Here is an 11,320-nt window from a genome sequence, read left to right on the forward strand (position 1 = left end):
GTAGTAGTAGTAGTAGTAGTAGTAGTAGTAGTAGTAGTAGTAGTAGTAGTAGTAGTCATCATCACCATCCAGAGAAGGATCTAATGTTTGAGCAGGACAAAACTCAACATTTGGACCTGTGAGGTACATTACGGGCCTGGGGGACATGGCATAGACATCGCACACCAAAACTGACTTTTTTAATACCAATCGAGTTCAGCTTTCTCAACCCACAGCAAAGCATCATTTTTCAGGATCCATATAGCCAGAGTCCATGGTGTAATGTTTAGAGCATCTGCTCTGAATATTTGAGGTCAGTGGTTCAAATCCTGGCTGAGTCATACTAATGACTTTGCAAACAATATGTGTTGCTTCCTTGCTTGACACTCAGCATTTATAAGAGTAAAGCACAGGCAAACAATACTGGGAAGGCAATGGCAAACCACCCAGTATAACATTTGCCAAGAAACTGCTTTAATTGGCGGCACCAGTGCTCTATAAGGAAGTTGGTATATCAAAATCAAATCATTAAATACACAGCTACTGTTGTATTTTGTCCTACTTCAGGAATCATAGCAAATACTACTGCATACATGTGCGATGGTATGGAATCATGTTTAAGGACATCATCCGATGCGCGTCGGGTACATTGTGAAAGTTTGAACTCGGGAGTTGCTGTGCGGTATTTTGTTTTCTTGATGTAAAAAAGACAAAAATCAATTCAAGCATTTCTTGAACAACATTGCCATCTATGGACGAGCACACACAACTACAAGTAATATTCGAATCTGTGAACTATCAGCAAAAACAATAACGAAGGTAGAAGTGTATGGAGAACATGACAGCGTAATTTCCTTTGACAATCAGGTGATGGGAATATTTGACCCAAATATATAACGTTCGCAATCAATGTGCCCCCAATATGGAAGTGAAAATGATCTCCAGATGAAGAATGTGGTGAGGAATTGCTCACCATAGCTGGAGACACAAGTTATCTATATTATGAAATTGCTTTATTGTGCTTTGTGATTTACCACTCACCGGTGTTCCTCACCCACGCTGGCACTGCTGGTTTACACCTTGCTCGAATTCATTTTGTCAAGGCATTGTCCCTTTGTAAAGCACTCCAGGAGCCCTGGACTTCTGGGTAATCCTGTGGTTAAAAGGCAAAAATTAGAAGATTGCAACAATGATATTTTAAATCATTCCATTTTTCACAATTGATCAGGGATTAAACAAATAGGGTGTAAACAGAGTGCCGGTGCCCCCCAAAGCATTCTCTCTTGGTAAGGGTGATGCTGGCTGGTTTGCCTTTGCCGATTCAGCAATCAAGGAGAGAATATATAATTTGTTCAGGGTGCCGGTGATCTCATCTACTCTTCACAAAACACCTTGGGATTTTTAACGTCCACCAACGACTCCTGCAGGTAGATGCGGATTGTCCGGCTTAATGTCCCATTGATTGGATGGTGCACACATTGATGCCTCACTCTGTGAGTATAACACGTGGGACGACATTCAAACCCAGGTTGGAAAGGCACCGACACACAAAGGTGAGTTTGCATACCTGCTAGTTCATCAATACAATATGCAGTATATATATATATATATATATATATATATATATATATATATATATATATATATATATATATATATATATATATATATATATATATATATATATATATATATATATATATATTACACACACATGCCCATAAAGGCCCAGTCACACCTTGACGTTTTAGCCAGCTTATGCCGATTTTTGGAAAATTTGTCTAAAACGCTGGTACACGTTGAATACGTTATGGGTAAGTTTCGAAAACATTGAGAGCACGCTGAAAAACACTACCATACGTCGTTGTACGCTGGCTTTAAACGTTGTACTTTTCAGTTGTCCTCAACTTTTCCATGCTTGAAATTTTAAGACTTATGCCAGCGTATGACTCACACATTCCGCATAACGCTCGCCATAAGTTGTAGGCACGTCACGCGATCGTTGACACACGTCGACACACGTTACTTGTAAGTTACTCATAAGTCGAAACACGTCGAGGTAATGTTTAGCGTACCCGAAACTTATTTCTAACCTATGAGTAACGTGTTGTACTCACGTTACGCGATCGGTGACACACATCGACACACGTTACTTGTAAGGTGCTCATAAGTCGAAACACATCAAGGTAATGGTTAGCGTCAATGTTCCAGACTCCCTGGTTTTGTTTGTTTTCTTTTTTTTTTCTTCCTTCCTTCGGTATGATGGTGATTTTGACACTTCGATTTCTAGTGCGGTTATAATATAATATGATTAATAGGCTGCCGCTCAACGATTTAAATCATAACCGCACTGTACACTGAACACCGTCATACCGAAGAAAAAAAAAACCGGGAGTCTGGAACACTGACGCTAACCATTACCTTGATGTGTTTTGACTTATTAGCACCTTTCAAGTAACGTGTGTCTACGTGTCAACGATCGCATATCGTCCGTACAACTTATTCCCATCGCATGCGGAGCGTGTGTCATACGGCAAGTACGTCGTAAAATTTTCAACATGTTTAAAATTACAAGACGTACTCCATTTAATACGACGTATGATAGCGTACTTTAGCGTTGTATTCACGCATACCAAACTTACCCATACCGTATTCGACATGCGCCAGCGTTTTAGATGCATTTTTCAGAGGTTGGCATACGCTGGCAAGATCGCCAAGGTGTGACTGCGATGTTGACACTTCCATTTCTGCGGCGGTTATGATTTGAATCGTCGAGCGGCAGCCTTTTAATAGGCTACGCCACGTGATCGTCGGCGATACGCTGCCGCACGCTATGCATAAGTTAGACTATCGTTGGGCATAGGTTGTGAAGGCCGACAACAGGTTCAGCATTCGTTGGTATAAGTTATCTATAACACAACGAAACGTTGAAAGTCCGTTACTAATACGTTGTGCATAAGACGAAGTCGTTATGAATACGTCCGTATCTTTAAAAAAAAACATCAAAAGTTCAATGTAAGCCAGCGTTGTACATACATTTTAATATGTTGCCATTGCTGGCTTAAACGTCAAGGTGTGACTGGGCCTTTAAAGAAGTATAAATACCACCAATCTGCAAAATGTATGCTCTACTCTAAAGTAAAGTCTGAGAATTTCGACCATCTCACAATGTTTTGTTTTTTCTTGCTAAAGGCATGTTAACTGGGCAGTTGATGGTAATAGGAATCGGCGGTCTTTTTCTGTGCAGTTCACAGAGCAAAAAGGTTCACATTTCAAAAAAAATAATAACACAAACCAGCAGCATGCCAGGTAACAATTTTTCATTCTCTCCAAGGAAAACAAAAACAAAACGAAAGTTCTTCAATACACAGAGCACGTCGAACATGGGCCGTTATAAAGTTCTGTATAAAGTTTGAGGTTCTCACATTAAGATTCAAAGACACGTCAAAACTAGAGCGGAAACTTGGTAGAGTGCTTACCTCTACCAGGCTGATGAGTTTACATATTGTATCCCAATGACAGGCCAGATCTGGATTCGGGCCTGAATTAAAATTTAATCGGCTTGTTCTTGTCACCTAACCAACTCATCCACCAAGTTTCATCCAAATCCGTCGATAACTTTTTTCATATATCGTGTTATATATATAATTTTAACCCCATCTCTCAATGGTGAAAAATCACGTAAAAATTTATCAGATCCAAATCCGGATTCAAGTCTTCACCACAATCAAATCAATTCTTCCTTGTAACATACCCAACCTTGTCCCAACAAGTCCCAACATACCCAATAAATTTTGGCTGAATCCGTCCACAACTTTTTCATAAATCGTGCTATTTGTCATTTTTTTGTCCCCATCTCTCAACGCAGAAAAATCACGAAAAAAGATTTTCAGATCCATATCTGGATTCGGATTTCATCAAAATCTAATTATTTCATCCTTGTCACGTTCCCAAGCTCTCCACCCCATTTCATCCAAATCTGTCCCCAACTTTTTGAGATATCCTGTTCACAAACAGACAGACAGAAAGGGGCGAACTCCGTCCACCTTCAGTGGTGGAGGTAAAAAGTATTTAACGAGGTACATCTCAATATGCAAGTAAACAAACACGTTTGTATTTTCCTCCCACAGCCACTTAATTTAACGTCCTCGATTAGTCCCACCTTGTTGTGGGATCCTTAACTTCCACATACTAATGCTGCCAGGTATGTGGGATGCCCAGTTGAATGTCCATCACAAGAACAGACAGTACACACATCGATGCCTCGCCCTGCATGCTAAACACCAGGATGAGAGTCTATAGCTGGGTTGAGGTTCAAACTCAAACTCGACAGCTGAACAGTAAGTGTATACCTTTAAGTTATCCTGCCATTCTATTTTATTATTCACTCTATACATGTACTTTAAATGTATTGAAAAAAACTGTAACCTTCTTGTGTTTTGCATTATTGTGGGCACGCCTATCCCATTTGTAGAACATTCTGAACACTCGTATGAAATCCTATATTGCCGTGTGTGTTCAGAATGTTTCCTCAAATCATCTATTTAGCAGTACTAGTACACCCACTCCCTAACGAGTGGCAGGAAGGGTCATGTTATTATCCTCTCCAGGGTAGATATATACATATACTGTATATATTACAGTAGATCGAGCTAGGCTCGGGTCTGTTAGTTTGTGGTGGACCCTGTAAGCATAGAATGCCTCAAGGATGGCGGGATTCCTCCATATTTGTTTCAGTTCAATGTTGAACAGCAGTAGCGATTGTTTAAAAAGGTAATCAGATGTGTTTGTGGGTTATAATATTTTTTACTTCTGGTCGGCTTGCCCCACGATAAGTTATTTATACACGTTAACACGGTGTTTGTCCAAGGAGGAACACCCCTTGGGGAGGGAGAGAGGATAATTAAGTTGCTAAAACTTCCATCATGTGACCCTTAGTCCTCCTGTCAAGTTTGGTTGAGATTAGATAAGTAACAACAGAATGTATCATGGTTAAAAAAACGACAGACAGACAGAAAGCAAATTGCATATCTTAGTATGAAGGTAAATATTGGTTAAGTTAAAACAAATAAATTGTAGTGCACCAATGAACCTTTTTGTGATTTGCTTAATACAGTATACAACAATGAAGATCTATCAGACATTTGCAGACCCTCGCCAGAACTTGTTTTGCATGGTGTATTTTGTGTGGCAAATAAATGGAAGGATGTTCTAAAATCTAAATGAAAGGTCGTTGACTGCAAATTTAACTTCTAAATGGTATCATTGTAAATGTATAAAGGTCAAATAGGCTGAAGGACTCACTCTAAATGTTGAAAAGTGGAAAGGTCGAAAGGGTGAAAATGGTCTAAACTCTTAAGGGTCTTAAAAGGGTTGAAGGTGTCTGAAAGGTGTAATTTAAGGTGTAAAGGGTCAGAATTGTCTGAAGGGGTCTAAAGGGTCCTAAGGTGTATAAAAAGGGTCTGAAGGTCAAATGGATCTATGTGGTGTTAAAAGGTCTGAAAGGTGTGAAGGTCTAAAGGGTAGAAAGGAGTCTAAGTGTTTTTGGGGTTATAAAGGGTATAAGAGATCAAAGGGTTCTAAAGGCTGCAAGAGGATCTATTGGGTCGACAGGGTCTTATGGTTTTAGAGGTCTTAGGGGTTTTGAGAGTCTTAGGGATCTCAAAGGTCTTGTGGTCCAAAAATCTCTAAAGGGTTTTTGGTGTCTTGGTGGGGGAAGGGGGGGGGGTCTTTGTGGTCTTTAGTGTCTTTTTGCTCTTCATGGATCTTGGGGTTGTAAAGGGTCGAAACAGTTTTAAGGGTCTTAAAGGGTCTTTGGGTTCTTAAGGGTCTAATGTAATTCATACACATACTCATGTTCTGTGCGGACAGACAAAAAAACATAAAATAATAATAATAATAATAATAATAATAATAATAATAATAATAATAACACTAAATCACTCAGAGCAACACTTTGCGAAACAGAACGGCACTTGGTATAGAACATACCTCCACCAGGCTGAATAGTTTACATTTTGAATACCACTAATAGGTCGGATCTAAACCGGAACAAAACCAAAATTTAATCGGCTTGTTATTGTCACCTCACAAACTCATCCACCTAGCTTTGTCATAACTCATCCACAACTTTTTGAGATATCATGCTGTGTATCGTTTTTGGCCCCATCTCTCAGTGGTGAAGAATCACTTAAAGAAATTATAGCATCGGGATCCGGATTCGGATCTTCACGAAAATTATGTGTTGCTGTTCTTGGCCGGCCACCTGAACACACAAAAAAATATTTCAGGACGATTTCTTGAAAACTGTGGACAAAATCGTGTGACAAACCAACAGACAAATGCTACAGACCAACATACTTGGCGAAAAATTTTTTTCGCCAGGTAACAAACAAACAAACAAATTGATCTCAATACAACACTCTCTCCTCTGCCGAGGGTAAATATACAACATAAATATAAAGCTATAACACATGTGTGGAATTACTGTACTATGAAAACGATGGGGAATGAGATTGAAATACTGTCAATTACTATGATTGTACAATCCAAGATTAATCAGTACGTCTGGAGGAGACACGTTAGCAAATTATAAATATTATTACCCTCGCCAGAGGAGGGGGTATTGTATTTGGGTCCATTTGCCTGTCTGTCTGTCTGTCTGCACAGACATGAGTGTTTTTCTCTGCAATCGCTTGTCAGATTGAGAGAAAAAAAATTCACTATCGGAGTTACTACTCATGTAGAATGTTTTAATGATAATTATGATGTCATACGTCACATGATGTGGCAGCCATGTTGAAAAAAGGGGAAAAAATTGGATCTCTGTATCTCTGAAACTGCACCATGGAAAACATTGATACTTGGCACAAGGCAAGAGCTCTGCCTGGGAAATAAGTGTGACTTATTATGTCATGGATGCCTTCGTTGTGACGTCATAATTGCATAGATACAATGCTTCCTCCGATCAGCATGAAAAATTTTGAGGGCCATCTTGGGATAAATTGGTCCACAGAAGAAAAAAAGAATTGATGTCATTGGTCACGTGACATCAGTTCAGAAGCCATATTGTTTAAAAAAAAACCTTCAAAAATCTTCTCTGAAATGCCTGAACAGATAAAGGGGAAACTTCACACGTATGTTCCCCAATCCTTAGTGATACCAGAGTATTTACGAATAATTGATAGGTCACATGGTCTGGCAGCCATATTGGATTGAGTGAAAAATTTTAAAAGTTCTCTCTCTTGAACCACTTAATCGATCGATCGAAACTTCACAATTATGATTTTTTATTGATGGGGAATATATGAATTAAAATTTCAATCTGATCGGATGCATGGTCTGGTAGCCAAAATTATTTAATTTTTTAATCTTGGTTGTTGTTTTTTTGGGGTTTTTTTTTTAATAAGGATCACTTGGCTGTGGCTGGATGGGTTTGAAAGTAGAGGAGTAGTCGCTGAAACCTGAATCCTATCCAGGTTCTTCCTGATGACTGCATCTTTGTTTTTTTTCTTATTTTGGTTCCTTCTGATTACTCCAATGCAGGACTGTACCCATTTGGTCTTCATCTTGATTTGATTTAATTTATTTTACTCCTATTCTGAATTCAATTGAATAATAATAAATCTCATGGGTCAGGGTCAAGTGTCCAATCAAAGCGGGGTTGTATCAAAGCAAAACGTCCTGGTACCCAGGCATCGCCGCCAACAGTTATAATGTTATAGTCTGTTATTCTAGTTATTTCTATTATTAATTTCGGAACACACTAGTGCACAAACACCATACAAAACTACACAAATACCACATAAAACAAGTCCTGGTGAAAGTCTACAATCTCTGATTTTTCTTGTTTGTTATTGCCGTTTAAATGAGTGAGTGCAGACACAAAAGTTTACATTTTTGAGTAGCAGTTCTCAGTTCCCTCCTTTATGCCTCTGAAAGTCTGCGTTTGTATCGGCTTCATGTGAAACAGCTGGACAAATTACACCTAAGATGCCTAAAAGTTATCCTGCACACCAGTTAGCAGGGGAAAAAAAATCCCAACACTAAGGGAAAGAAGAATCCCTTATACTTGGGATTGAGAGTCTTTATTCACATTTCAACTAATGGGCCAAGAAAAGGGGCTCCTCTCCGATTCACCCACAATGACTGAGGCATTCACTGCTAGCACCTGCTGGGTGCGACGGAGGAATGGGAGAGGAGACAGACAAAGGTGACATAATTAAACATTAATAACTAGCAGCGTGGTAGGAGAGGTTGAAATCAATAAAATGTATTGTAGCTGTTGCTGTTTAATTTCTTATATGGAGTACATATAAGAAATTACATTAAAATGTTGGAAATATTGTACCATGTTTAGTCTTTATGGGAGCTGATCCACATTTGGCATGGTTTATAAACTTTTGTTTGCCTTGACCTTTTCTTTTCAGTTCCGCAACTTTGCCATAAGCTTCTCTCATATTTCGGCCTGCGTAGTCTCATCTGCCTCAACTATTAGCAAATATTTGACCTCGGCTTACCAGGCTGCAATTATCTTTCGCAAGTCTAGTATTTCATGCTTTCAGCAAAGAAACTGGAAGTGCAAAGCTCCTGATGACATTCAATGGGAATACCCATCAAGTTTTCCACTCTGCCTGCTGCCTGTGCGGTGGGGCTGGAATTGTGATAGCCTGGTCCTAAAATGGAATGCTTTGGGGTTGCACAAGAGAATTGGGAAAACATGCTCACCTTCATGTTCGTACTGAGCTTGCTGCAGATCTGAATGGGGTGCAAGAGTGAGCATGGTGCAGAGGTAGCACACTTATCTTTCAGCTATATAGTCTGGGTTTGATGACGAATCCAATGATAAACCGTCGGAAAAAGTGTTTCACAGACAGCGTGTTGCTCACAAAGTGCCGTCATTAACTGGTGGACGATAACGATCTCATGGTGTCTTTCACAAGCATAAACCATTGTGTGCTGGCACCCGGAAGAAATTTAAAATTCCTGCCAAGATCAACTCAGGTCAAACTTCGGAGTTCCGCCCGTTTTTTGAACAACTCCGGCCAAACTTTGGCCTCGGCTGACCCCACAAGAAGGCGGGTTTAATTTTTGTCATTAAACAAGCGGTAAAGTATTAGTATGTTTAGTAGTAGTAGTAGTAGTAGTAGTAGTAGTAGTAGTAGTAGTAGTTGTAGTAGTAGTAGTAGTAGTAATAGTAGTAGTAGTAGTAGTAGTAGTAGTAGTAGTAGTAGTAGTAGTAGTAGTAGTAGTAGTAGTAATAGTTAGGATTAATTCACACCTTAGAAAACTTTAAATAAAAATTGAAACATCATTGCAGGAAACAGGGCTTCTTGCTCAAGTATCTGCACAGAGGAAACAACTTCCTTTTAAGTGAAGTGCATCATCGACTAAAAAACTATGAATTAGGAGTTGCAAAATAAAGCAATTAACTTTTTTTTTTTAACAATCAACAGAATCTTGTTCATAGTTGTTAAATATCAATTTATTTATTTTTGTTAACAAAACAACTCCAACAAATGAATTTTATCAGTCATGTACCGATAGGTCAATCATTGTAATGTTGCAGTGATGTTTATCAAAGAAAAGTATATTTCCTTTGGCAACATATCTGTCTCGATCAACATATTGTCTTGTTGGTGGTCCGTTGATAGTGACCCGCCACACCGAAGCTATTGCTTTGCAAATGGTTGAAATCAAAAGGAGTCATGCTGGAGTCATGAGGTTGGGAATGTTAATCACGTTGGCCTCCTAAAGCGAAAGTTACCATTTTACCTCCCCATCAGTTTACTGAAAACCAAAATGGTTTCACTCGTGTCACACGAGGCTCACAGAGAGGGCAAAATTAATAATACTTTCCTTGTCGAATGTCTATGTGAACTCTACCATTTTATGACAAATGTATTAACAGGACAACCTCACTCTAGCTGTCCCTGATTCCAGAAAAATGTTCAAACCTATGCAAATTCAAGGACCACACCAACTTATCATCTTCCTCATACATAACCCCTTCAATGTAACAATATTTAATATACATTTTCATGAAATGATTTCAGGAGAAAGTAATATATATATATATATATATATATATATATATATATATATATATATATATATATATATATATATATATATATATATATATATATATATATATATATATATATATAGCTACTTGGGGGTTGCAACCACCAATGGGGCATACAAAGATGACCACACCTAAAACGGCAGCAACCACACCACTGCTAGTTGAGGCCCAGATTTCAGATGGTTTGAGAAAACAGCCCAATCAACTAAATACTAATCAAACAGGAGTTGTGCATCAGTTCGTGATACAATCCTTGCTTCACTTACAATCGACACAATTTCCCCAAATTATCCAGATTACTTTAAATCTATCACACATACATAGATGCAAAGCATGCACCGCAGTCGTCGCTGCATCCACTTTTCCACCGGTACTCCAGGGGCCTTCATCTGGCCATTCCCCAAGCAGATTCCTGGCTCATCCCCATCTCTTATGGATAGGACACTCCAGACATCCACCCGAAGGACCTCCTCAGGTTAACCTGAGGGAACCGCCATCTGGTGGACGACACCTCAGCACCACCCCACCACACACCAAGTGTGTTTTGCGAAATGAAGTGTTTTGTGATGGCTGCAGTACAAATCGTGCCACCAACTTCCAAGGGAAAGTAATCAACTGCAGGAGCACATCCACAGAGACAATTCACACCAGATATGGATGGCCATTGGCTCATATGGAGCTCCTCCACCCATTGGCATGTTTTGTATTTAATCCTGCTGGGTGTCTATGTCTATACACCCTCCACACCAGAGGGACCTGGTGTGGGGAGCTGGTTTGTCACCAACACTTGACCATGAACAGGTTAGTACAGGTTTATATGTTACCCATAGGAAGTCACAGATCTGACCTGGTCTGACCTGATAATCAGGGTTGGGCACCGCCATATCAGCTGAGCTGCTTTGTACCATCTATTAGCGCTGCACAATGCAGAACTCCCATCCTCAAGTGATCCCCCAACCACAGCTTCCATGTAGCCAGATTACAGGTGCACGCCACTACACCCAGCGAATTATCTACATTACATATATATATATATATATATATATATATATATATATATATATATATATATATATATATATATATATATATATTGTCCTTAAATCAATCCTTTCCCCAAAATTGCTGAGATTCTTTAAAACCTCACAAGCACAAAAACAACAGTGCCAAAAATACATACAATCTCATAATTCTGAAACTAGTGCAGCAGTCAGAGGATGTAAGTGTGAGTGGACATGTTTTATCAAGGACTTC

General features: G+C 39.2%; 1 pseudogene; it reads right to left on the reverse strand.

The window, feature by feature from the left end:
• Positions 1 to 10,932: 10,932 nt before the first annotated feature.
• On the reverse strand, positions 10,933 to 11,072 carry LOC147028950 (signal recognition particle RNA; annotated as a pseudogene).
• Between the last annotated feature and the right edge of the window lie 248 nt (positions 11,073 to 11,320).

This window comes from Eptatretus burgeri, chromosome 4, assembly GCF_056783735.1.
Source record: "Eptatretus burgeri isolate ZD-2024b chromosome 4, Ebu_testis_v1, whole genome shotgun sequence".
In the NCBI taxonomy this organism is placed as follows: domain Eukaryota; kingdom Metazoa; phylum Chordata; class Myxini; order Myxiniformes; family Myxinidae; genus Eptatretus; species Eptatretus burgeri.